The 21,959-nt window shown below is 48.0% G+C and overlaps 3 non-coding genes across 3 annotated transcripts; 2 read left to right on the plus strand and 1 right to left on the minus strand.

Annotated features, from left to right (window-relative positions):
* Positions 1–474: 474 nt before the first annotated feature.
* Positions 475–556, plus strand: TRNAS-GCU. The gene has a single exon. It is a non-coding gene; the product is annotated as a tRNA-Ser (tRNA).
* A 19,136-nt stretch (positions 557–19,692) lies between these two features.
* On the minus strand, positions 19,693–19,764 carry TRNAC-GCA. Its single transcript has one exon. It is a non-coding gene; the product is annotated as a tRNA-Cys (tRNA).
* A 1,408-nt stretch (positions 19,765–21,172) lies between these two features.
* On the plus strand, positions 21,173–21,254 carry TRNAS-AGA. Its single transcript has one exon. It is a non-coding gene; the product is annotated as a tRNA-Ser (tRNA).
* Positions 21,255–21,959: the final 705 nt, after the last annotated feature.

Here is a 21,959-nt window from a genome sequence, read left to right on the forward strand (position 1 = left end):
GTTCTTGACTGCAGCTTCCGAGGGTCCACAGCCATGGATAAGAGGGCACAGTGCGAAATGTTTGGGGATCCCTGGTTTAGAGTGATGTCCTCAATCGCTTCTATACAGTCCAATAAAAGCTATTCCTCACCCACCCACCCCTCCATCAGGACGGACTAGGTATGTTCTGCTGCCCTTCACTCATACAGGAAGGATAATAACATTTCAGTCCACTCAATCCTAAAGTGATTTGTAACCCACCACCAGCCAAAACTGGTCATTTTGGGAAAGCGGCCCCATCATGCTGCATAGCTAGGCAGAGTAGGTGTGTCTATGCAAACACGGTCTGTTCCTGAAGTCTTTCCCCCAGCTCCTCACTAGATGTGAGGGGGGAGCTCATTCAGCCCCTGCTTCCGCTTAGTGTTTAGAAACTCCTTTTTGTCCCTATCTCTGCTGGCCTTAGATTTCTCCTCCTGTCCTTTTCTTGACAGCTTGGATGAGGTGGCTGAGTGGTTAAGACGATGGACTGCTAATCCATTGTGATCTGCACGCATGGGTTCAAATCCCATCCTCATCGGATGCATTTAGTCATTACTCCTCCTTTGTAGACAACCATCTCCCCCTTTGGTACAATGTTGCTTCTTGCAAACAAAAACCTTCTCAGAAACTCAGAACTCTCTTGCTTTAAATAAAATGTCTAAATCCCAGATTTCTTAAAAAAACAAAAATTCTCTAGTCCTGTATTTCTTAATTTTTATCTCAAAAGGTAACATCCTCGTCATCTCCTCCAAACACCCTGGGACCTGCCCAAATTATTAAAATACCCTCAACCCAAGCAAGGCCAGAGCAGTGAACCAGAGCTAGTGTCTAGGCCAAGCTGTTCTGAAGGAGGCAACTCAAACATTTTCTCCCTGCTTCCCTTGGCAAGGTCTGACTGAGAAAACAAAATTCCCCAAACTGAAAAACCAATACTAATCTGTTTGGGGAGAGTTTGAAAGTATTATTGTTATTATTCTCTTCTGATTCAGTTCAGTTCAGTCTTTGTCCTCCAGGTGTGTTTCCAGCTAAAACCACATTGAGGGTACTGGACCACTGACCTATCAGCTCTTAACACCCAAACTTTCACTAACCCTTTATCAGTGCCTGCGAGTGTAATTTAAACCATAGGTCCATCTAGCTCTGAATCTTGTCTTCTGACAGTAGCCAATACCAGGTGCCCCAAAAGCCACTCCCCAAGGTACCACTGGAAGTTGAACCCAGGATCTTTTGTTTACAAAGCAGGCGCTTTAACCAGCCAAGCCATGGTACCTGCTGTTATTTAGCCTGGGAGCCTGCACTGGCACAGGACAACCATGGGTGTTTCATTGCAATGTGGACATAGCCCCAGCCCACTCAGCTTTGGAACCCCTGTCCCCTGCCTAGCAAGTGCTATTGAATTGAGGGTGAGTCCCTCAATCGGGGTCTGCCAAGCACAGTTGTGCTGCCCTCAATTCACACAACAAGGATAACAACTCTTTATTTCTCCTGCCCCTATAACATGGAGACTGGGAATCCAGCACCAGCCAAAAGTGATCATTTCGGCAAACAACCCAACCTATTTCCAACATACTGTAAAATCCACATGCAGACTCATACACGAAACCTTGCAAGAAAATCTTCCTGAGGGGGTCTGAAGCACCTGCTGCTGGAGGGAAGGAGGGAGCTGTGGGTTGGGATTGAGGAGCAGCGTGAGGAGAAGGGGCCTGTGGGTTGGGATTGAGGGGCACTGGGAATAGGAGGGGGCTGTGGGTTGGGACAGAGGAGAAGGGTGAAGAGGAGCAGGCTTTGGTTGGGAGTGGGGAGCAGTGAGCACAGGAGGGACTGAGGGTTGGGACTGAGGGGCACTGGGAAAAGAGGGGACATGGGTTTAGGCTGAAGAGCATCTTCATTTGGGGATTCAGCAGGAAAGGGGAAGGCAGCAGGTGATTCTAATTCCTTAGGGATATTCTGTGTGTTTGTCTGTGTGTGTGTGCAGGGGAGGAACATGCTCTATGCCCATAGGCCTTTATTCCTCCAGGCTGCAGGGACAGAGGGGCTGTCAGGAAGTTGCCCCTTCAAACCCACACACAAAAAGGCCCTTCTGAGGAAAGGGAAAATCCTGAAGAGAAAAAGTAACAAGGAGGACTCCATCAAGACAGTTTAAGATCTTGGTGAGTAGTTTATCTCCTGACCAGGGACTTGAACCCTGACCCTCAGATTAAAAGTCTAATGCGCTACCAACTGAAAGCAGCAAAGAGTCCTGTAGCACCTTATAAACTAACAGATGTTTTGGAGTATGAGCTTTCATGGGTGAATACCCACTTCAGCTAGCCAGGCTCATGAAGAAAAAGAGCAAGTTGGTGCAGAGGAGAAACTAGTAAAGAAAAGAAGAGCAGGAAACAATAGGGGAAACCTGCTGCTCTCTCTGGCCTGGTCAACACTATGAGTTTATATCGAATTTAGCAGCGTTAAAGGGCATTAACCCTGCACCCGTCCACACAATGAAGCCCTTTATATCGATATAAAGGGCTCTTAATACCGATATCTGTACTCCTCCCTGACGAGGGGAATAGCGCTGAAATCGGTATTGCCATGTCGGATTAGGGTTAGTGTGGCCGCAATTCGATGGTATTGGCCTCCAGGCGCCATCCCACAGTGCACCATTGTGACTGCTCTGGACAACAATCTGAACTCAGATGCACTGTAAAATTGGAATAATCCCGTAGTGTAGACATACCCTGTGATTAACAACTTTGGTGGCTAATTGAAAGGCTGATGGTTCAAACCCAAGTGAAGATGGAGGTGGGTTTTTTTAGTGATGAGAATCCAGTACATTTTAACAGGCAGAAAAGCACCTCAATGCTGGTCTAGCCTCATTGGGCAAGCATAAGTATCACGTTTACCAGATGCATTGGTGGTATAGTGGTGAGCATAGCTGCTTTTCAAGCAGTTAATCTGTGTTTGATTCCCAGCCAATACAGGGATGTGATGTTTTCTCTGCTGGGATTTGGTTTAATTTCAGTCACATTGTATCAGTTTATCAATGGAACGAGAGAATCAATGTGCTGCAGGTCATTCAACATACAATGGAGGAAGAAAGGGGTGGGACTATACAATGAGCAGGTGGAGTCATCCTGGTATTACAATGTTTGGTGTATATTTTAAAAGAAATTTCCTTTACCTCCATCTCCCTTTTAGACTCAGAGCCCTTAAGGTCAGAAGGGACCAATGTGATCATCTAGTCCGACGTCCTGCACTTTGCAGGCAAAAAGACCCCACCCACCCACTCCTGTAATAGACCCGGGAGGGAAGGCAGCTCTGTGCTCTGCCCCTACCCCAGGCAGCACATGGAGGCCCTCTGCTCCCCTCTCCCCATGGGTGTGCAGAGATGTGCCAGCAGCACTGAGGTGGCTCCCTGCCCACTCTGCCTCTGTCCCTCCGTGCCGCTCCCAGAAATGGCCGGCATGTCCCAGCATCCCCTGGGGCAGGGGGAGTGTCTCCATTCACTGCCTCTGCCCCGAGTACCAACCCCGCAGCTCCCATTGGCCAGGAACTGCAGCCAATGGGAGCTCTGGGGGCAGCGCCTGCAGGCAGCGGCACACAGAGACCCCCTGGCACGGCCCACCTAGGACCTGCTTCCGCAGGGTTGTGTGTACCAGTCACTTTGGGAGCTGCAGTGCCCGGGGTAAGCGCCACCCCTCCTACACCCCAACCCCCTCCCCCAGCACAGAGCCCGCACCCCGCACCCAAATTTCCTCCCATAGCTTTCCCTGTCTTCCTTTCACCCGGAACTGTCCTTCTTCTCCTGGGCTGCAAGTAGCCATCCCTGGGAAGCCAAGAGGCAGGCACAGGATTCTACCTCCCAGCAGCCAAACGCACCTCCCCAGGCTTTGCAGGACGAATGGTGACGCTCTACTAACCCCACTTAGCCGCACTGAGGTGCTTAGCTTCTGCCCTGCCTTCCTCAGCTCGACTTTCCTCTTTTGTCCCATTCCCGCCTCACTTCCTCCTTTGGCAAGTCACACAGAAGAGCCGGCCGCCATAGGCCAACCTCCAAGGGCAGAGGAGACCAAGCCACAAGGCTTCAAAAGGTGACTGGCCAAGATCCTCTAGCTTTCCCCTGCTGATGCCAAGGTTTTTTTCCAGCTCATTTCACCACCCTCTATCCTACAGGGGTTGGGGTTATCGCAGGTGTTACCCAAAATTGGGCCAGCTAGTCAGCATAGGGAGGACTAATGACCCACCAGAGTTTGGCAGAAAGCAGCATGTTTATTATACTGACAGCTAAGCTCAAAAGAAGCGGGGGGTGTCACACTCGTACTTGCATAATCACTCTCCCAGGACGCACACGGCACTGGAGATGTCTGGATTCTGCAAGGTAAGTGTCCCACAGCGCAGCTATGGATGGTGCGATGAAGGTAAGTCTTCCTGAGGCACAATGAAATACAACGCAGAGAACCACTGGCCAGGCGGTCGGGGTAAAGGGCATTCACTGGAGGTGCAAGCTTGTGAGTGCTCTCCTGAGCACAGGGCACCTTCCCCTTTTAAGGACCTGCACCTAATGGCCTGTGACTAGAGATGACTTGGCTGCATCTGGTGGGTCACACTCCACCTTGGGCAGTGTCCATGCTCTGGGTGTGTGATCGCTGCCTAATTAGCATCCCAGACACCTTGTCTACCTGGGAGCTCTTCTGCTCTTCAACCAGCCCATTCATCCCCCGAGCATTCCAGGGGGGAGCGGGAGAGGAAAAGCCACTTCACAGGCATTCAGAGAGGGAGAGGAGACAAAAGTGGGAGCAGGGGAAGTGTAACAGACCTTTTGAGCATAGAAATCACTGCTGCTCCCTCAACAGCAAGGACAGGCCAGTACGAGGTGGGAAAATTAAGACCGCATGTTTCTGCCTGGTTTCGAAGCAGGGACTTTTTGCGTGTTAGGCAAATGTGCTAACCACTACACTACAGAAACTCTGTCACAGGGCTCTGCCCTTCCCTTCATAAGAACGGCCATACTGGGTCAGACCAAAGGTCCATCCAACCCTGCATCCTATTGTCGCAACCCTATACATAGTTATGGTTCTGTATGGCCAATTGTCGGTCCACGGCCATCTTGTTCTGCTAAAAGGACAAGGCAGCCTCCATCTTGGACCAGGTTCTTGTTCCACAGGAGAGGGCAGAGACCTAATTCTGCCAAGCAACACCGTGGTGTCATGTGCAACCCTGAGGTGCGGTGTGCAACATTTTAGTGCTGTGTGCATTTTCCCGCTCTTTTTGGCCTGGTTATCTAGGGGTCAGGCTAGTGCCTTGTGCAGAGATGCCAGTGTGCCGTGTGCAAATCCTGTTGGCGTGGGGGGCAACAGCTCAGAGCCTGAAGGGTGTAGGAGCCAGGGACCAATCAGATGCTGACACGAGTGAGTGAGACCCTTCGAATAAAACTAGGTTTCCCCCCAAACTTTGTGTGGAGTGTCCGCGTGTCAGCTGAAGGGCCTGATCAACCTTTCAGCCAGGGTCTCCTCCCGGTATAGCTAGCTCGTGTCGTGTCATTTTGGATCCATTTCCGTCAGCTCGTCATGCTTCTGGTGTCTGTTCTGCTGGTCAGCTGCACCTGGAGTGCGGTATTTGCTTTCTAATTTCTGACAGTTTACTTACCTAGCTTCCTCTTTCCCCCCCACCCTCTTTTTTTAACTCGGTACCAAGTATGTATACAGTATATGAGAGTTGAAGTATTGAGCTCATAATTGCACAGTTGTCTAGTTTTTCTGGGTTTTAGTAGATAGCTAATTATAGACTGTTATAAGTTGTGTGAGTTACTGCTCTGTCTTTGTCTGGAGTGCTTGGTGCTAGGTGCTGTCTCCACCTGAGGATTAGCTGACCAAGGGGTTTCTGTCCCCGCGGTCTGAGTGAGTGGAATCTGCACAATCGCAGCCGCACCACACTCTGGGTAAATCCCTTAGTGTGAAAGCAAGGGCAGTTGAGGCAGTGGCCTGTGGGCCTCTTTTCTGTGTTGCACCGGGCACCGCTCTGACGAACCCGATTTCCATCTTGTGTAATTGGTGTGTCTGCCTACTCAGTGTGAAGCAGTGAGCAGTATAGAGTTGTATTGTTAATGATTTTTGGGTGTATTTGTATCGTTTAATAACATCCCAGCTAAGAATTGCCTCTCTCCCTCGGCCCAAGTTGTAACTTTCCCCCAAATAAACGCAGCCACTTGGCTTTAAACCTTATTCTTGTCCAGCCTGTTTTTCCTCTCCCAATACAAAGCTTATCGAACCGCAATCGGTTTTGGACACCTATCTGCCAACAGTGGCCAATGCCAGGTGCCCCAGAGGGACTGAACCTAACAGGTAATGATCAAGTGATCTCTCTTCTGCCATCCATCTCAACCCTCTGACAAACAGAGGCTAGGGACACCATTCCTTACCCATCCTGACTAATAGCCATTCATGGACTTAACCTCCATTAATTTATCTGCAAAAAGAAAGAGGAGTACTTGTGGCACCTTAGAGACTAACAAATTTATTTGAGCATAAGCTTTCCTGGGCTAAAACCAACTTCATTGGATGCATGCAGTGCAAAATACAGCAGGAAGATATATATAGAGAGATATACACACACACAGAACATGAAAAATTGGATGTTGCCATACACACTATAAACGCGAGTGATCAGTTAAGGTGAGCTATTATCAGCAGGAGAAAAAAATCTTTTGTAGTGGCTTTCATGGCCTTTGAGAAAGCAAGACAGAGCCTTGGAAGACCCAGCAGGGTTTGTGGCACAGGAATTATTCTCAGATTGCACTGAGACTTCAACTCAGATTGCAGGATTCAAAGTCCTGAGTGCTGCCCTTACACCATGGGACCAGCAGAGCACCTGTTGATTACTGTAGACTTCCAGCAGGGAGGACTCTGTGGGCAGGGGCGGCTCTAGGCATTTTGCCGCCCCAAGCATGGCAGGCAGGTTGCAGAGCGCCCCCAGTGGCTTGCTGTCCCAAGCACGCGCTTGGTGTGCTGGGGCCTGGAGCCGCCCCTGTCTGTGGGGACAATTTTTTCTGGCAGGGAGGACTCAGTGGGAAGATGCCTCTCTGGCCAGCCCTGCATTTGCTCAAAAAGTCAGCACCCAGCACTTTGCTGCAGGCCCAGAGGCCTTTCTTCCTCCAGACTGTGAGGCCAGTGGACAGGTGAGGCAGTAGCACCTTCAGTCCCAGGCAGTAAAGGTCCCTTCCTAGGAAAGGCCATGTCCTGAAAAGGAAAAACTAAAGTCAAGGAGAGTCTTTCTGAACCTCTTTGGGAACGTCACAGGTAGAGAGTGTTTCTTTGCTTGACCAGGGACTTGAACCCTGGACCTTCAGATTAAAAGGTTGATGTGCTACCAACTGAGCTAGCCAGGCTGACATTTGAAAAAAGACAAATTTCGTGCAGAAGAGAAACTAGTCAAGAAAAATGAGGGCGGGAAACAATACGGAAAACCTGCTACTCTCGCTCTCTTAGCAGTCCTAGCCCCAGTCTGCTCCTCCATCTGGTGCCCTGAGGCCTTATTCTTTTTTTCGTTAAATATCAGATCCAGGAGAAAACACAGTTATACAAAGCAAAACGAAATCACAAACAGAAATGTCATTGGAAATACAGAAATAAAAAAGGAAAATGCAATTCCCATCACTTTATCATGTTTGGGCCATTCTTGTATCGAGAGCACCTGCAAAGGTCCCTGTGTGCTTTCAAGAAACCTGGAGGAACTCATACCACAGCCTGAACATGAAACTTGACTGCTCCCAGGTGCCACAGTAAAACCCTTTCCCTGCTGTGATGTGGCCCTCCATAGGATTTTATTGAAGTATGCTAATGAGTGTGAATATAAAGTGACTGGACTATGCTTCATGCAAAAGGTCTCATGTAAGGTATCATTACAAAGTTTATAATCTCCTGTGTGTGTTCATCCTATTTGTATGAACCGATCATTCTTGGATCTGAAACTAGAAATATGAACTGTAACTCTGAGGTCCTGTTGTAATGATGCAAAGTGTGGGCCATTAATAGTGGTTTGGACTCTTGATGGCTCCCATTAACCAGGACAATTGACTGTAGATGGCTCTGTCCTGCACCATCTGTGAGTCAGGCCAGGAAGAATGAAGGCTTGGGGGTCTCACAGGACATGTGACCATGTCACCTGGTACAGGAATCCATCTTAAACCTGGGGCTCTTCCCCAGGAGAGAGACAAAAGATTCCTGCCTTGTACCAAAGCTGTATAAGGGGGTTGAACTGAACAAACATGGCTGCAGTCACGAGACATCCCCTAGCTATCACCTGAGCTGGAACAAGGGCTATACCAGGTGAAAAGATTGGGCCCAGACAAGAAATAAGTCTAGTCTTTGCAGATGGGACCTTTCTCTCCAGTGCTGGAGGGATTCTCCCTTCTCATGTACCCTTGTCCCAAGCAGCACAGTGGGTGGGAATCTTAAATGTACAGAGGAGACTTAGGAGCAGAAACCCCCCCAGACCTTCCATGCAATTGGCACTTACCCCTCACTGAGCAGGACTGAAATTCCTGCAGGGAGACTGGTGGGCCACATCCCCTCTGGGCATGAGCAAAGCAGGAGGGTGAAAAGAACTTGGAGACACTGGGGATTGAACCCAGGACCTCACACATGCAAAGCATGTGCTCTACAAGTGAACTACATCCCCAGATGGGTCATGTGTGCTATATGTTACACTCAGAGCCCTTCCGTTTCCAGAGCACCTAATGGCCTAAAAGCAGCATGAGGGACACATTCCCTGCTCTGAGGCTAAAACTGCTGTCCTGGAGGCTGCTGGTTCTTAGCGGTCACTTTGCAGCAGGGCCAGATTCTATGTGTGGGGCAGAGAGAGTGGGTGCCAGGGACTCAGGGTGCAGAGATACACTCAGCCCTCTCCCCTGCATTAGGTGGGGGGTGCTGCCACCCCCTGCTAGAAGGTAATGTGTCGGGGGAGGCAGGGCCGGCTCCAGGCACCAGCTGAGCAAGCTGGTGCTTGGGGCGGCAGATTCTAGGGGGGCGGCTTCCGCCCAATCCTAGGGCGGCACTGACGCTTTTTTGTTTGTTTGTTGCTCTGGCCACCCTGCGGGGCAGAGGAGGGGAGCGCCCTGCAGCAAGCCCGGCAGGGCAGCCCGCATCCTTCCCTCCCCACCGACCGGAGCAGCTTGGAGCCCTCCCGGCAGGCGGCGCGGAGGTCGGGGCCGAGGGGTGAGCGCCCCCTTGAAGCTCCGGCTACCCCCCTTCTCTCTCTCCCCCGCTCTTTCCCCTTCCCCCCATTAGACCGGGCACGCACTCTGCAGCACAGGGAGTCCCCTGGCTCCGGCCGCCCTGTGGGTTTTTTTTGTTTTTTTCTCCCCTGCTTTGCCGGCCGCGCCGTTCCCCCACCCCCGCTTTGCCGCTCCAGCCGCGCCGCAGGTTGGTTTTTTTTCACCTGCTTTGCCGCTCCAGCTGTGCAGGTTTTTTTGTTTTCCCCCACCCTGCTTTACCGCTGCGGCTGCGCCGTGTTTTCTTTTTCTTTCTTCACCTGCTTTGCCGCTCCAGCACCCTGTTCCCCCCCCGCCCCTTTACCGCTCCAGCCCCACCGTGGTTTTATGTTGTTGTTTTGGGGTTTTTTTCTCCCTGCTTTGCTGCTCCGGCTGTGCTGCAGTTTCCCCCCCTCCCCCTTTGCCATTCCAGCCACGCTGGGTTTTTTTGTCCCTCCCCACCCTGCTTTGCCGCTTTGGCCCCGCTGTGGTTTTGTTTTTGTTTTTTCCCCTGCTTTGCCGCTCCGGTGGCCCCTGCTCCCCCACCCTTTTTTTTTTTTTTTTTGCTTTGGGCGGCAAAAAAGCCAGAGCCAGCCCTGGGGGGAGGGGCGCTGTGAGTAGCTCAACACCTGACCCTGGTGGCAGAAGTGCTGTGGGAAGCTCCAGGTGTTTCTAGGATCTGCTCTTTCCACCTGCCTGTGAAGTCCAGCTTTCCCCAGCACATTCACTGCGGTGCAATTGGGTCACTGTTTCCATGGCTGAACAGCAAAGAATCACTCCCAGTTTCCCTTCTATCTGCAACAGGATTAACCTGTGTCAATGATTGAGGTGGCTCTTGTTGTAAATTGTTATTCTTTCGGCCCCACTGTGACAATTCACACAGTCCCTTTCCTACTCAAATCCCCAGCACCTTGGTGATCCTGCTAGCAGGGGTTGGGTCCTGAGATTTTCAGGGTCCTTTTTCCCCTCCACCTGGAGTGAACTCAGCTTTTCCCCCATCCCAGACAAGCCATGAAATAACAACAGGGGCATAAAGAAAGAGGGGAGGGAACATCTCACGGCCAGGACTGGATGTGCCCAGGGCCCCCTGCTTCTCCATTGTTTCCATGGAATTTGGCCCCCTGCTTTGCACAAGGGACAGAGAAAGATCTTGCTGTTCCTGTGTCTGTGCAAGGAAAATTGTGCTTCCCTAGGAAAGAGAGGCAGGAAATGGCCCCATGGTGGGACAATATCCTCAGGATTAAGAGCAAAGGACTCAGGCTGAGAACTGATTTAACCCCACTCATCTGGGATTTAACAAATTATCTTCCATGGAGACACTGGGAACTTGTGACATTGATCCAGACTCTGGGGGTTCGGGCTGCTTTAACTCTTGGCAAAAACATGAACTTGATTCCAAGAAGGGAGAGAGGAGAAGCCTGAAGCTGACTTTAGTCCCAGGCTGGGGTCTCCTGAATGGTGGGAAACATCCTTGGCTGCTACCCAGGGACAGCAGCTACTGGTGACATACCAGGGCTGGGGTGTGAGGGGAATGTTACATGGACTTTATCATATAGAGCCCATCCGGCTTCTCAGAGCCCACAGGCGAGAATCTAGAGAAGGACAAGTCATTTCTCAGCTGCATTCTCAGGAGTAGCCAGTAGCCGTCCTTGACCATAGACCCAGGAGAGCAACCATGGCAGTTCTGGGGAGAGCTCTGGCTGCCAGGGGATCCAGCTAGGAGAGGGAGTGCTGGGGGCTCTGGAGGGCCAGTCCAGTGGGGCTGTCTCAGGAGTCAGAGGTGGCTTTGCCAGTGGGGAGGCGCTAGGTCACATGTTGGTGGGGTGGGGAAGTAGGGACTACAGGATGTGAGGCTGGCTGAAATGAAACTGCACAAAAAACCCTCCCGCTTTGCTCCAGCTAAAGGCCCTACGTTGGCCTCTCCCCCTTTCATAAAAATCTCCATATCTACCCCATCCGTCAGACACCCCCTTTCTCCCATGGATATTTTCATGGTTTCTTCCTTTTTTCATGGTCTCGTACAAATATTTTTGCCATCAAAATGATCAAGTAAATTTAAAATGAGAAAAACAATCAAACAACACATCTGTATCTCCTTCACCAGACATGGTCTGTGTCTGAATTTTTCTACAGAACAGTCTAGGCAGGCAGAGTCACCCCTACATTTACTTCACATCAGACCCAGGACTTGCACCCAGCAGTTCTTGGGGCCATGGGACAGAACTGAGCTTCACTGGCAGCAGCAAGGGAGTATGGTTGGGACTGAGCTGTCTGGGGAATATTTTAATCCTTATCTAATTTTCAGAGGATTAAATCAATGCAGCTTCCACTTCTCCGTCTCTGCCAAGGAAATGATGTTTCTGTGCAAAGTACCCAAACCTTTTAACAATAAGAAGTTAAATGAAATGGCCACATGATGGCAACAGAACCTAAGAAACATGTTAGTCTCTAAGGTGCCACACATACTCCTGTTCTTTTTGTGGATATAGACTAACACGGCTGCTCCTCTGAAACCTAAGAGATGAGAAGCCATGTTCTTGTTCAATGTGCACTGAAGCTGAAAAAGGAGATGTTTCCTCTTTGATTCCTAAGCCCCCAACTCTAATCCACTAAACACCCCTTTCCTCCCACAGCCAGGACTAAAACCCAGGAGTCATAACTAGTGGCCCCCCTTAACCTTCTCTCTGTGAAGAAGAAGAAGCTCTGAGACCCCTGGGCTGTCCTCTTGCCACCTTGCCTAGGCTGCACTTGAAACCCAATGGGGTTTCCTTGGGCAGTTTTGAATCTTGCTCCCAGGAAGGGTGTAATTTTAGGAGCAGTTTCCAAATAGTGCAATTAACCAGCCAGAAGGGACAGCAGGTATCGGTGTCGGAGCTATTGAAATAATCATAGCAAAGTAGTTCAGGGAAACTGTTATTAATGAAGTATGAATGAAAGGTGAGAATCTGATGGTGTCAGTGTCACACTAGAGGGCGCTGAGATGGTTTTAAATTTGTCATCCAAACCCAGCCACCACCTAGCACATGTTTTAACCTCTTCTCTTACCGTTGCTCCTTATCAGGGAAGGGGAGAGAGCAAACGAGCAATAGAAACAGAGACCTAGTGACCGAAGCAAACATTTCTTTGCTCCTTGCTTGGCTCAGTCAGTTATTTGAGTACAAACTCACCCCCCACCCACTGTCTGGGCTGGGCTCAGTGGGCAGGAAGAGCTCAGCTGTCAGTGGGACTTGGGGAGCTCAGGACATTACTGGGAGCTGTTTGAACGTTTAGGTGAAAACCACCTAAACACGGACACAAGGTCTAGGCTGCAGTAACTCATCTTGCATCTGCGGCTGTTGAAGCTACAACGCAGAGGACTAAGTACAACATTTAAACTTATGTTTGACCTCAGAGAATAAAAAAAATGTGTCTGTGAAACGAAGAGAGTCAAATTCAATCCCTTGTCACCATCGATGTGCAAACCAGGAACTTGTTGCTTTGCATTCCTGATGTGTCACCATCGTGTGGCTATTCTCATAGACTTTAAGGTCAGAAGGGACCATTATGATCATCTAGTCTGACCTCCTGCACAACGCAGGCCACAGAATCTCACCCACCCACTTCTATAACAAACCCCTAACCTATGTCTGAGTAACCTATTCTGTTCAGTCCCTTTAATTAAAAAATTGTGTTTTTTTCATAGAAACTATATTTTCCTTGTAGAGACACAGGGGCAGATTAATCTACAAATGAAGGTGATTCCAAGACAGTTCTGGAGGAGAAGGGAACATTTTCAGCATCACTAAATTATTTTGTTGTGCCTCACAGAGAGAGAAAGAGAGAGAGAAAATAAACCTATTAATCTGAGCTACCGACACAGTTCACAGCATGAAATACACAATTTTGTGTTCAATGAGTTGTGTTCATTTACATAATATGAAAAATATGTATTAGGCAATGCATGAAAAGCTCACTGCATTGAACAACCCACTTGATCTAGTTAATGTACTACAGAATATTTAAAGAAGTTAAGAAAGATGTGCTTATAAATTAACATGTGCCATTTACACACGTGCAAGACATAGAAGAAACTGAATTATTTGAGCTACTAAAATTTCCATTTTCTCACAGCATTTTAGGTCTCAAGGTTGTTTTAATTTGCTTATTTTTTTGGAACTAGAAATGGGGAAAGAGTACACTGAAGTCAGTGGAATTACTGCAGTGAGGGATTAGTCACATTATTTGCCACTAACAAAACCTTTGTTAACAGCTTTAAACTAGGAATTGGGGGGGAGACGGTTGGGAGATGTCCAGGCACTCTCCACGCCAAATTTAAACATTGAGAGGGAGGTCAACAGGATAAGAACGGATATAGCCAGAGGGAGGGGTTTGGACGTAAGGAAGAGTGTGTGGGGGGGTGGATACTAATAGGTCATACTGGTGGTACTGTGTCCCTACCAAATTGGGTAACAAAGGTGAGAGAAGCCAAACAGCAAAAATTAGGATGTTTGTTCACCAATGCGAGAAGCCTAGGTAACAAAATGGAGGAATTGGAGCTCCTGGTCCGAGAATTGAAACCGGATATCGTAGGAATAACCGAAACATGGTGGAACGGTAGTCATGACTGGAGTACAGGTATGGAAGGGTATGTGCTGTTTAGGAAAGACCTAAACAAAGGTAAAGGTGGGGGAGTAGCATTGTATGTCAATAATGAGGTAAACTGTAATGAAATAACTAGTAATGGAATGGATAATACGGAGTCTGTTTGGGCAATGGTCACATTAGGGAAGAAAACTACTAGAGCCTCCCCTGGGATAGTGATTGGGGTGTGCTATAGACCGCCGGGATCTAGCCTGGATATGGATAGAGAACTCTTTAATGTTTTTAAGGAGGTAAATACTAATAGGAACTGTATGATCATGGGAGACTTTAACTTCCTGGATATAGATTGGGGAGCAAATGCTAGTAATAATAATAGGGCTCAGCTTTTCCTAGACGTGATAGCTGATGAATTCCTTCATCAAGTAGTAACTGAACCGACGAGGGGGGATGCCATTTTAGATTTGGTTTTGGTGAGTAGTGAGGACCTTGTTGAGGAAATGGTTGTAGGGGACAACCTTGGCTCGAGTGATCATGAGCTAATTTGGTTCAAAATAAATGGAAGGATAAACGAAATTGCATCTGAGACTAAGGTTTACAATTTCAAAAGGGCTAACTTTACGAAATTAAGGCGACTAGTTAGGGAAATGGATTGGACTAACATATTTAGGGATCTAAAGGCGGAAGATGCCTGGGATTATTTCAGGTTGAAGTTGCAGGAGCTGTCAGAGGCCTGTATCCCGAGAAAGGGAAAACGGTCCTTAGGTAGCAGTTTTAGACCGAGCTGGATGAGCAAGCGTCTCAGAGGGGTGATTAAGAAAAAACAGAAAGCGTATAAGGAGTGGAAGATGGGAGGGATCAGCAAAGAAACCTACCTTATTGAGGTCAGAGGGTGTAGGGATGCAGTGAGAAAAGCCAAAAGCCGGGTAGAGATGGAGCTTGCGAAGGGAATTAAAATCAATAGTAAAAGATTTTTTAGCCATATAAATAGGAAGAAAACCAAGAAAGAAGAAGTGGGACCGCTTAAAACTGTAAACGGAGTGGAGATCAAGGATAAGCTAGGCATGGCACAATATCTAAACGAATATTTTGCCTCGGTCTTTAATGAGGATAATGAAGGGCTTAGGAATAGTGGCAGAGTGACTGATGGGAATGAAGGTGCGGGGTTGGAAATTACAGTATCCGAGGTAGAAGCCAAACTTGAACAGCTTAACGGTAGTAAATCAGGTGGCCCAGATAATCTTCATCCTAGAATATTAAAGGAATTGGCAAGTGAAATTGCAAGCCCGTTAGCGATAATTTTTAACGAATCTCTAAACTCGGGGGTTGTACCGTTTGACTGGAGATTAGCTAATATAGTTCCTATTTTCAAGAAGGGGAAAAAAAGTGACCCGGGTAACTACAGGCCTGTTAGTTTAACATCTGTAGTATGCAAAGTCATGGAACAAATATTAAAGGAGAGAGTAGTTACAGACCTTGAGGTCAATGGCAATTGGGACAAATTACAACATGGTTTTACAAAAGGTAGATCGTGCCAAACCAACCGGATCTCCTTCTTTGCTAAAGTAACAGATTTTTTAGACAAGGGAAATGTGGTGGATCTAATATATCTTGATTTCAGTAAGGCGTTTGATACGGTACCGCATGAAGAATTACTGGTTAAATTGGAAAAGATGGGGATCGAAATGAAAATCCAGAGGTGGATAAGGAACTGGTTAAAGGGGAGACTGCAGCGGGTCGTATTGAAAGGTGATCTGTCGGGTTGGAGGGAGGTTACCAGTGGAGTTCCTCAAGGTTCGGTTTTGGATCCGATCTTATTCAATCTATTTATCACTGACCTCGGAAACAAAAGTAGGAGTGGGCTGATAAAGTTTGAGGATGACACGAAGTTGGGAGGTATTGCCAATTCAGAGAAGGATCGGGATATCCTCCAGGGAGATTTGGATGACCTTGTAAACTGGAGTATTAGTAATAGGATGAAATTCAATAGTGAGAAGTGTAAGGTTATGCATTTAGGGATGACTAACAGGAATTTTAGTTATAAGCTGGGGACGCACCAGTTGGAAGTAACGGAAGAGGAGAAGGACCTCGGAGTCCTGGTTGATCGCAGGATGACTATGAGTCGGCAATGTGATGTGTCCATTAAAAAAGCTAATGCGGTCTTGGGATTCATTAGGCGAGGTATTTCTAGTAGAGATAAGGAGGTGCTAGTCCCGTTATACAAGGCATTGGTGAGACCTCATTTGGAGTATTGTGTGCAGTTTTGGTCTCCCATGTTTAAGAAGGATGAATTCAAACTGGAACGGGTACAAAGAAGGGCCACTAGAATGATCCGAGGAATGGAAGGCCTGTCATATGAAAGGAGACTTGAGGAGCTCGGTTTGTTTTCCTTAACCAAAAGAAGGCTGAGAGGAGATATGATTGCTCTCTTTAAATATATCAGAGGGATAAATACCAGGGAGGGAGAGGAATTATTTCAGCTCAGTACTAATGTGGACACGAGAACAAATGGATATAAATTGGCAGTCAGGAAGTTTAGGCTTGAAATTAGACGAAGGTTTCTAACCATCAGGGGAGTGAAATTCTGGAACAGCCTACTGAGGGAAACAGTGGGGGCGAAGGACCTCTCTGGCTTTAAGATTAAGCTTGATAAGTTTATGGAGGGAATGGTTTGATAGGAGAACGTGATTTAGTCAATAGGTCAATAACGTGCGACCACTGGTAATTAGTACCAAGGGTCAATGTTGGGATGTTGAAAGTCTTTTTCCTGAGTGTCTGGCTGGAGAGTCTTGCCCGCATGCTCGGGGTTCAGCTGATCGCCATATTTGGGGTCAGGAAGGAATTTTCCTCCAGGGTAGATTGGCAGTGGCCCTGGAGGTTTTTCGCCTTCCTCCGCAGCATGGAGCAGGGGTCGCTTGCTGGAGGATTATCTGCTACTTGAAGTCTTTAAATCAGGATTTGGGGACTTCATCAGCTGAGTCAATGGAGAGAATTATTTCAGGAGTGGGTGAGTCAGGTTTTGTGGCCTGCATTTTGCAGGAGGTCAGACTAGATGATCATAATGGTCCCTTCTGATCTTAAGTTCTATGATTCTATGATTCTATGAACAGAGAGTTAACTTTGACTGTGACTATCTCTTACCTTCCAGAACATCGAGTTCAGTAAAACTCAAACTCTGGAAAAACAGGGAATACAGAGTGATGGTACATGCCCAGATAACCTTAACTCTGCCCTCTAGAAGAGAATCCCTGATAGCATATGAGAACAAGGAAAGGTTTGGGGACAAATTACAGCTACTTCCCAAAGAGTTTGTTTCTTCTGTAATTAATTGATCCTGGCCCCATCAATTGATCCTGGCCTGGTGTCTGGCTGTGGAATTTACTATTTACTATTTTTATCCCAGCATATTTAAAGATGAAACTGCTTTACAAAAGCTACTTTATTTTAGGATATACAAACAGGTCACTTCCCAGCTATTTCAAGGAGATGGAATTTTCCTGACCCACAGGGAACTTAAACTAACATGCTCAAGATCACACATTCCTTAGAAGAAAACGAAGGGGGAAAAAACAAAACCCACCAAACCGTTGCTGTTTCTACCCAAATGATCAATGAGACCAGAAAGGGAGACTGTGCAATTAACTGTCTGGGACTACACTGACTCTGCAGTTACTTGGATGCAGACACACCCAGCTCTACGGTTGGTAAACGTACAGACACTCTGCTGTTGCTCATGAACTAACAGCACATGACTTCTAAACAGCGCCATTCGAATGCATCTGAAAGTCACAAGGACCAACGATCTGTGTTAAAGGAAGGTTGCCATTTACTAGAGCCCCAATTGATGCCGTGTGCACAAACAAAGGACTGAATGTGGAACAGGGAGTTTGGTAAATCTTGGTTATTTTAGTTTTGTAACAGGCTCCTATCCACCTCCAGTAGAGTTTTCAGTCCCAATGGCAACTTACTTACCAAATGTAATACAGACTAGTCCATGCCTCCCAAGTGGATGTGGTTCTTGTTCTTCTGCACATTGTAGCCCATGGAGGCCAAGGACCTGCAAATGTGTCTTCATGTGCCTTTGTTTCATTGATGACAACAAATCTAGACACTTAGAGGATTGGAACTGATTTCAGCTGCGGGACATGTTTGCTAGATTTTTATGCATTTACACAGGGAAACATTGAGTGTGTCCATTCATTTCAGAGATCCCTATTTAGTGGAAAGAACAGGAGTACTTGTGGCATCTTAAAGACTAACAAATTTATTTTAGCATGAGCTTTCGTGAGCTATAGCTCACGTCTTCGGATGCATAGAATGGAACACACAGACAGGAAATATTTATACATACAGAGAACATGAAAAGGTGGAAGTATGCATAACAACAGGAAAAGTCTAATCAATTGAGGTGAGCTATCATCAGCAGGAGGGAAAAAAAACTTTTTGAAGTGATAAGTAAGATGGCCCTGTCATGAATAGTTAGTAAAGGGTTAAAGCATAGTACCTGGTGGGCATCTGACCTGAGGACCAATCAGGGAAGAGAATTTGAAACTCCTAGGAGGGAACTTTTCCCTCTGTTTGGGGGGGTCTTTGTCTTTGGCCGTTTGGAGTTCAAGAGACCAGACGAGTTAATCAAGTCCCTACAAGTTCCACCTTTCTGAACTAATTTCTTCTAGTCAAGATAGTGAGTATTAGAAAGATACTTTGTGTCCTTATCTAATAATCCTATGTTTGCAATTCTGTGTGTTTGTTATTGATTATTCTTAATTCTGCTTGTACTGGTTGTACTGAGAAAGAGAGGGAAGTCTCTCCAGAACTTAGCAAGGTTATACCCTATGAGTGCCCAGCTTGGATTCATAGAGATTCTGTATTTTCTTTTGTTCTCTTAATAAATTCTTTTCTTTTCTTTGGACTTGGTTAATTCCTTCCCTTGGGGAAATTCAGGGGAAGGGGAGGGGGAAGTGGGCTGCTTCCCTGTGTGTGTGAGATTCAAGGCGTTTGAATCCAGGCACCTCTGTCTCCAGAGCAGGCTGGAGAGAGGGAAGAGGGGGGAGGTTCCTCCTCTGTGAATTGATCTGTGTTCCCAAGGGGGGAAACAGGGGTGTCCCGGCCCACGGAATTGACCGGGTGGTGGCAGCCGAAGGGGAGACCTACCCTAGGATTTTGGGGTGGGGGAAGACATGCGGGTCCTCACTTTGAAACCGCCCAGTTTCAAGTGAGGGTAGACTCTGACAGGCCCATAGAAGGTGTGAGGAGAACTTAACATAGGGAAATAGATTCAATTAGTGTAATGACCCAACCATTCCCAGTCTCTGTTTAGGCCAGTGTTAATTGTATCTAATTTGCATATTAATTCGAGTTCAGCAGTTTCTCTTTGGAGTCTGTTTTTGAAGTTTTTTTGTTGCAAAATTGCCAACTTCATAGGACCTAATCACATCAGCCACGCCATCAGGGGCTCGTACACCTGCACATCTACCAACGTGATATATGCCATCATGTGCCAGCAATGCCCCTCTGCCATGTACATTGGCCAAACCGGACAGTCTCTACACAAAAGAATAAATGGACACAAATCTGACAACAGGAATCATAACATTCAAAAACCAGTGGGAGAACACTTCAACCTCTCTAACCACTCAGTGACAGACTTGAAGGTGGCAATTTTGCAACAGAAAGCAATTAAAGAATGTGTTTCACTTCTTTCCTGGACCACATTAGGCTCCTTTGGTGCATAATACATGTTAGCTAGGTTTTTATGCATTTGCACAGGAAGACATTGAGTGTGTCCATTCATTTCAGGGATCCCTGATTAGTGGAACTCTTGAGCATACTGGAAATAGAATTATTTTTATTGAAGAAAAAGGCTTGTAAGGAGGCACGTGGATTTGAACCAAGGACCACTTGATTTGCAGTCAAACACGCTACCACTGAGCTATGCCCCCATAACATTTGCATAGGCAAGTCCATGATCTTTAGGATTTTGAAGGACGGGCCCTGCCTCAGAGAGCTCCTTTTCTAGTCCCAGACCACAGGGGTTTTAAAAAAGGGGTTTGATTAAACTTTATATACACATGTAGACACCACAGCTTGCACACCCACCAGCATAACTTCCCCCCACTGACATAGCTACCACCTCTCGGGGAGATGGGTTAACTGCACGGACGGGACAGCTCTCTCCCCTCCGCTTAGAGCAGCTTCATTATTTATGAATAGGTGGGAAATAACCTCCTGAATGGACAGGAACCAATGTATCAGATATTGCTGTGTCTGCATTCAATATGGGTAACTGGTCATATTGGGCTGGATTAGTAGGAGCGTTGCCAGCAGATCGAGGGAAGTGATTATTCCCCTCTAGTCAGCACTGGTGAGGCCACATCTGGAGCATTGCATCCAGCGCCCCCCCTCCCCCCCCCGCCCACTACAGAAACAAATTGGAGAGAGTCTAGGGGAGGGCAACAAAAATGATTGGGGGGCAGGGGACTTACGAGGAGAGGCTGAGGCCAGGGCCGCCCAGAGGGGGGGCAACTTGCCCCAGGCCCTGCAGGGCCCCCAGGAGAATACAGGATTCTATAGTATTGCAACTTTTTTTTATGGAAGGGGCCCCTGAAATTGTTTTGCCCCAGGCCCCTGAATCCTGTGGGCGGCCCCTGCCCAGACCGTGGTGCTGCCCCCCCACTCCACCCCCTGCCCTCGTTCTCCTCCCTCCGAGGCCCCACCTGTGCGCCGCCCTCACTCCCATTTGGCCACTTCCCACCCCTGCTCTTTGGCTGAGGCCTGCTGGTCGCTGGCTCCTCTCCTCCCCCAGGGCCTCCTCGCGCCTCTCCACCCCCTACCCCAAGGTCTGCCTGCTGCCCCCCCTCTCTGCCCCCTCCCCTGTCCATCGCCCACACCTCTCTGCCCCTCCCCTGAGGCCCACCCTGTCCACCTCTTTCTTTGGTCATCTGTTGTTATTCCTTGAAACACCAAGGATGGAATAAAAAGCAAGTTTACTCCAGGGTGAGAAAAGAAAGGAGCCACCAACCCCCTGGCAAAGCTCAGTGCCCCAGAGAAAACCTGCCCCCTGCTATCGCAATCACTGATGTACTGGGGATATGACGAGAAAGGGACTGTCTGAATGATCAAGGCAGGAAATGGACAACAATCTACAGCAATGTCATTAGCCACAAACACACTCTCCTCATGCTCCCGCCAGAAGGGAAAGGAGCAGGAATTCTTGCTGTTCAGCCATGGACACACTTACACAAGGGCACAGCAGTGTGGGTCTAGTGGAAGCTGGTCTGAAGAAACAACTGGAATTGATCACTCAATGGAAACAGAACTAGAGTGTAGTGAGAACTCAACATCAAGTAAGTAGTTGTGGCCAAGTGGTTAAGGCAATGGACTAGAAATCCATTGGGGTCTCCCTGCGCAGGTTCAAATCCTGTCAACTACAGAGCAAGTTGTGGTTCTTTAGTTTCAATGGAGCTGGGTCTTGTCTCACTCTTAAGCTAGGCCTATACTAAAGGATAATGTGGCTTTAGTTAAGGTGTTTTAATTGAACAACTGTTGCACGTCCACCCTATGTCACCAGAGCACATCCATGCTAGCATCTGTTGGATTGCCACAGAGAGCAGTGCACTGTGGGTAGCTATCCCACTGTGCAACTGGCTGCAGGGTGCTTTGGGAAGGGTTTGCAATGCCTCATGGGCCAGTACAGCATTACATGATGCAGGTTTCTCTGTTCCATGGGCATCCTACCAGATTGCCAGCTGCTTTTCAACTGCAGTGTGTGCGTTGCGGAAGAGTGAGTGTGTCGGCACACTGTCTCTAAGTTCAGAAAGCTGCTGGAAGGAACCGGGCAGGGGACAGCCCTGACATCAGCCCCCTTCTCTCACTGGCTCAGCTCAGCACAGCACTCTCTGTCGCACACACACACTGCTGCCTGCTTAGCTCTGTGTCAGGGATGCTGGAACAGGGGGTTTAGAGGGTCATGGCCCCACCACTCTTTACTGGCTGTTAGGACAAATGATGGGGGGGAGGGTGCAGTCTTGGGGAAGAGGCGTCTGTGCGTGTGGCCTCGGGGGGAGAGGTGGTGTGAGTGAGGGTCCTTCGGGAAGGGGTGTCATGGGGGTGCCACAGTTCAGACAACGGTGCCCAC

Source organism: Mauremys mutica, chromosome 22 (assembly GCF_020497125.1).
Source record: "Mauremys mutica isolate MM-2020 ecotype Southern chromosome 22, ASM2049712v1, whole genome shotgun sequence".
NCBI classification, from domain to species: Eukaryota; Metazoa; Chordata; order Testudines; family Geoemydidae; genus Mauremys; species Mauremys mutica.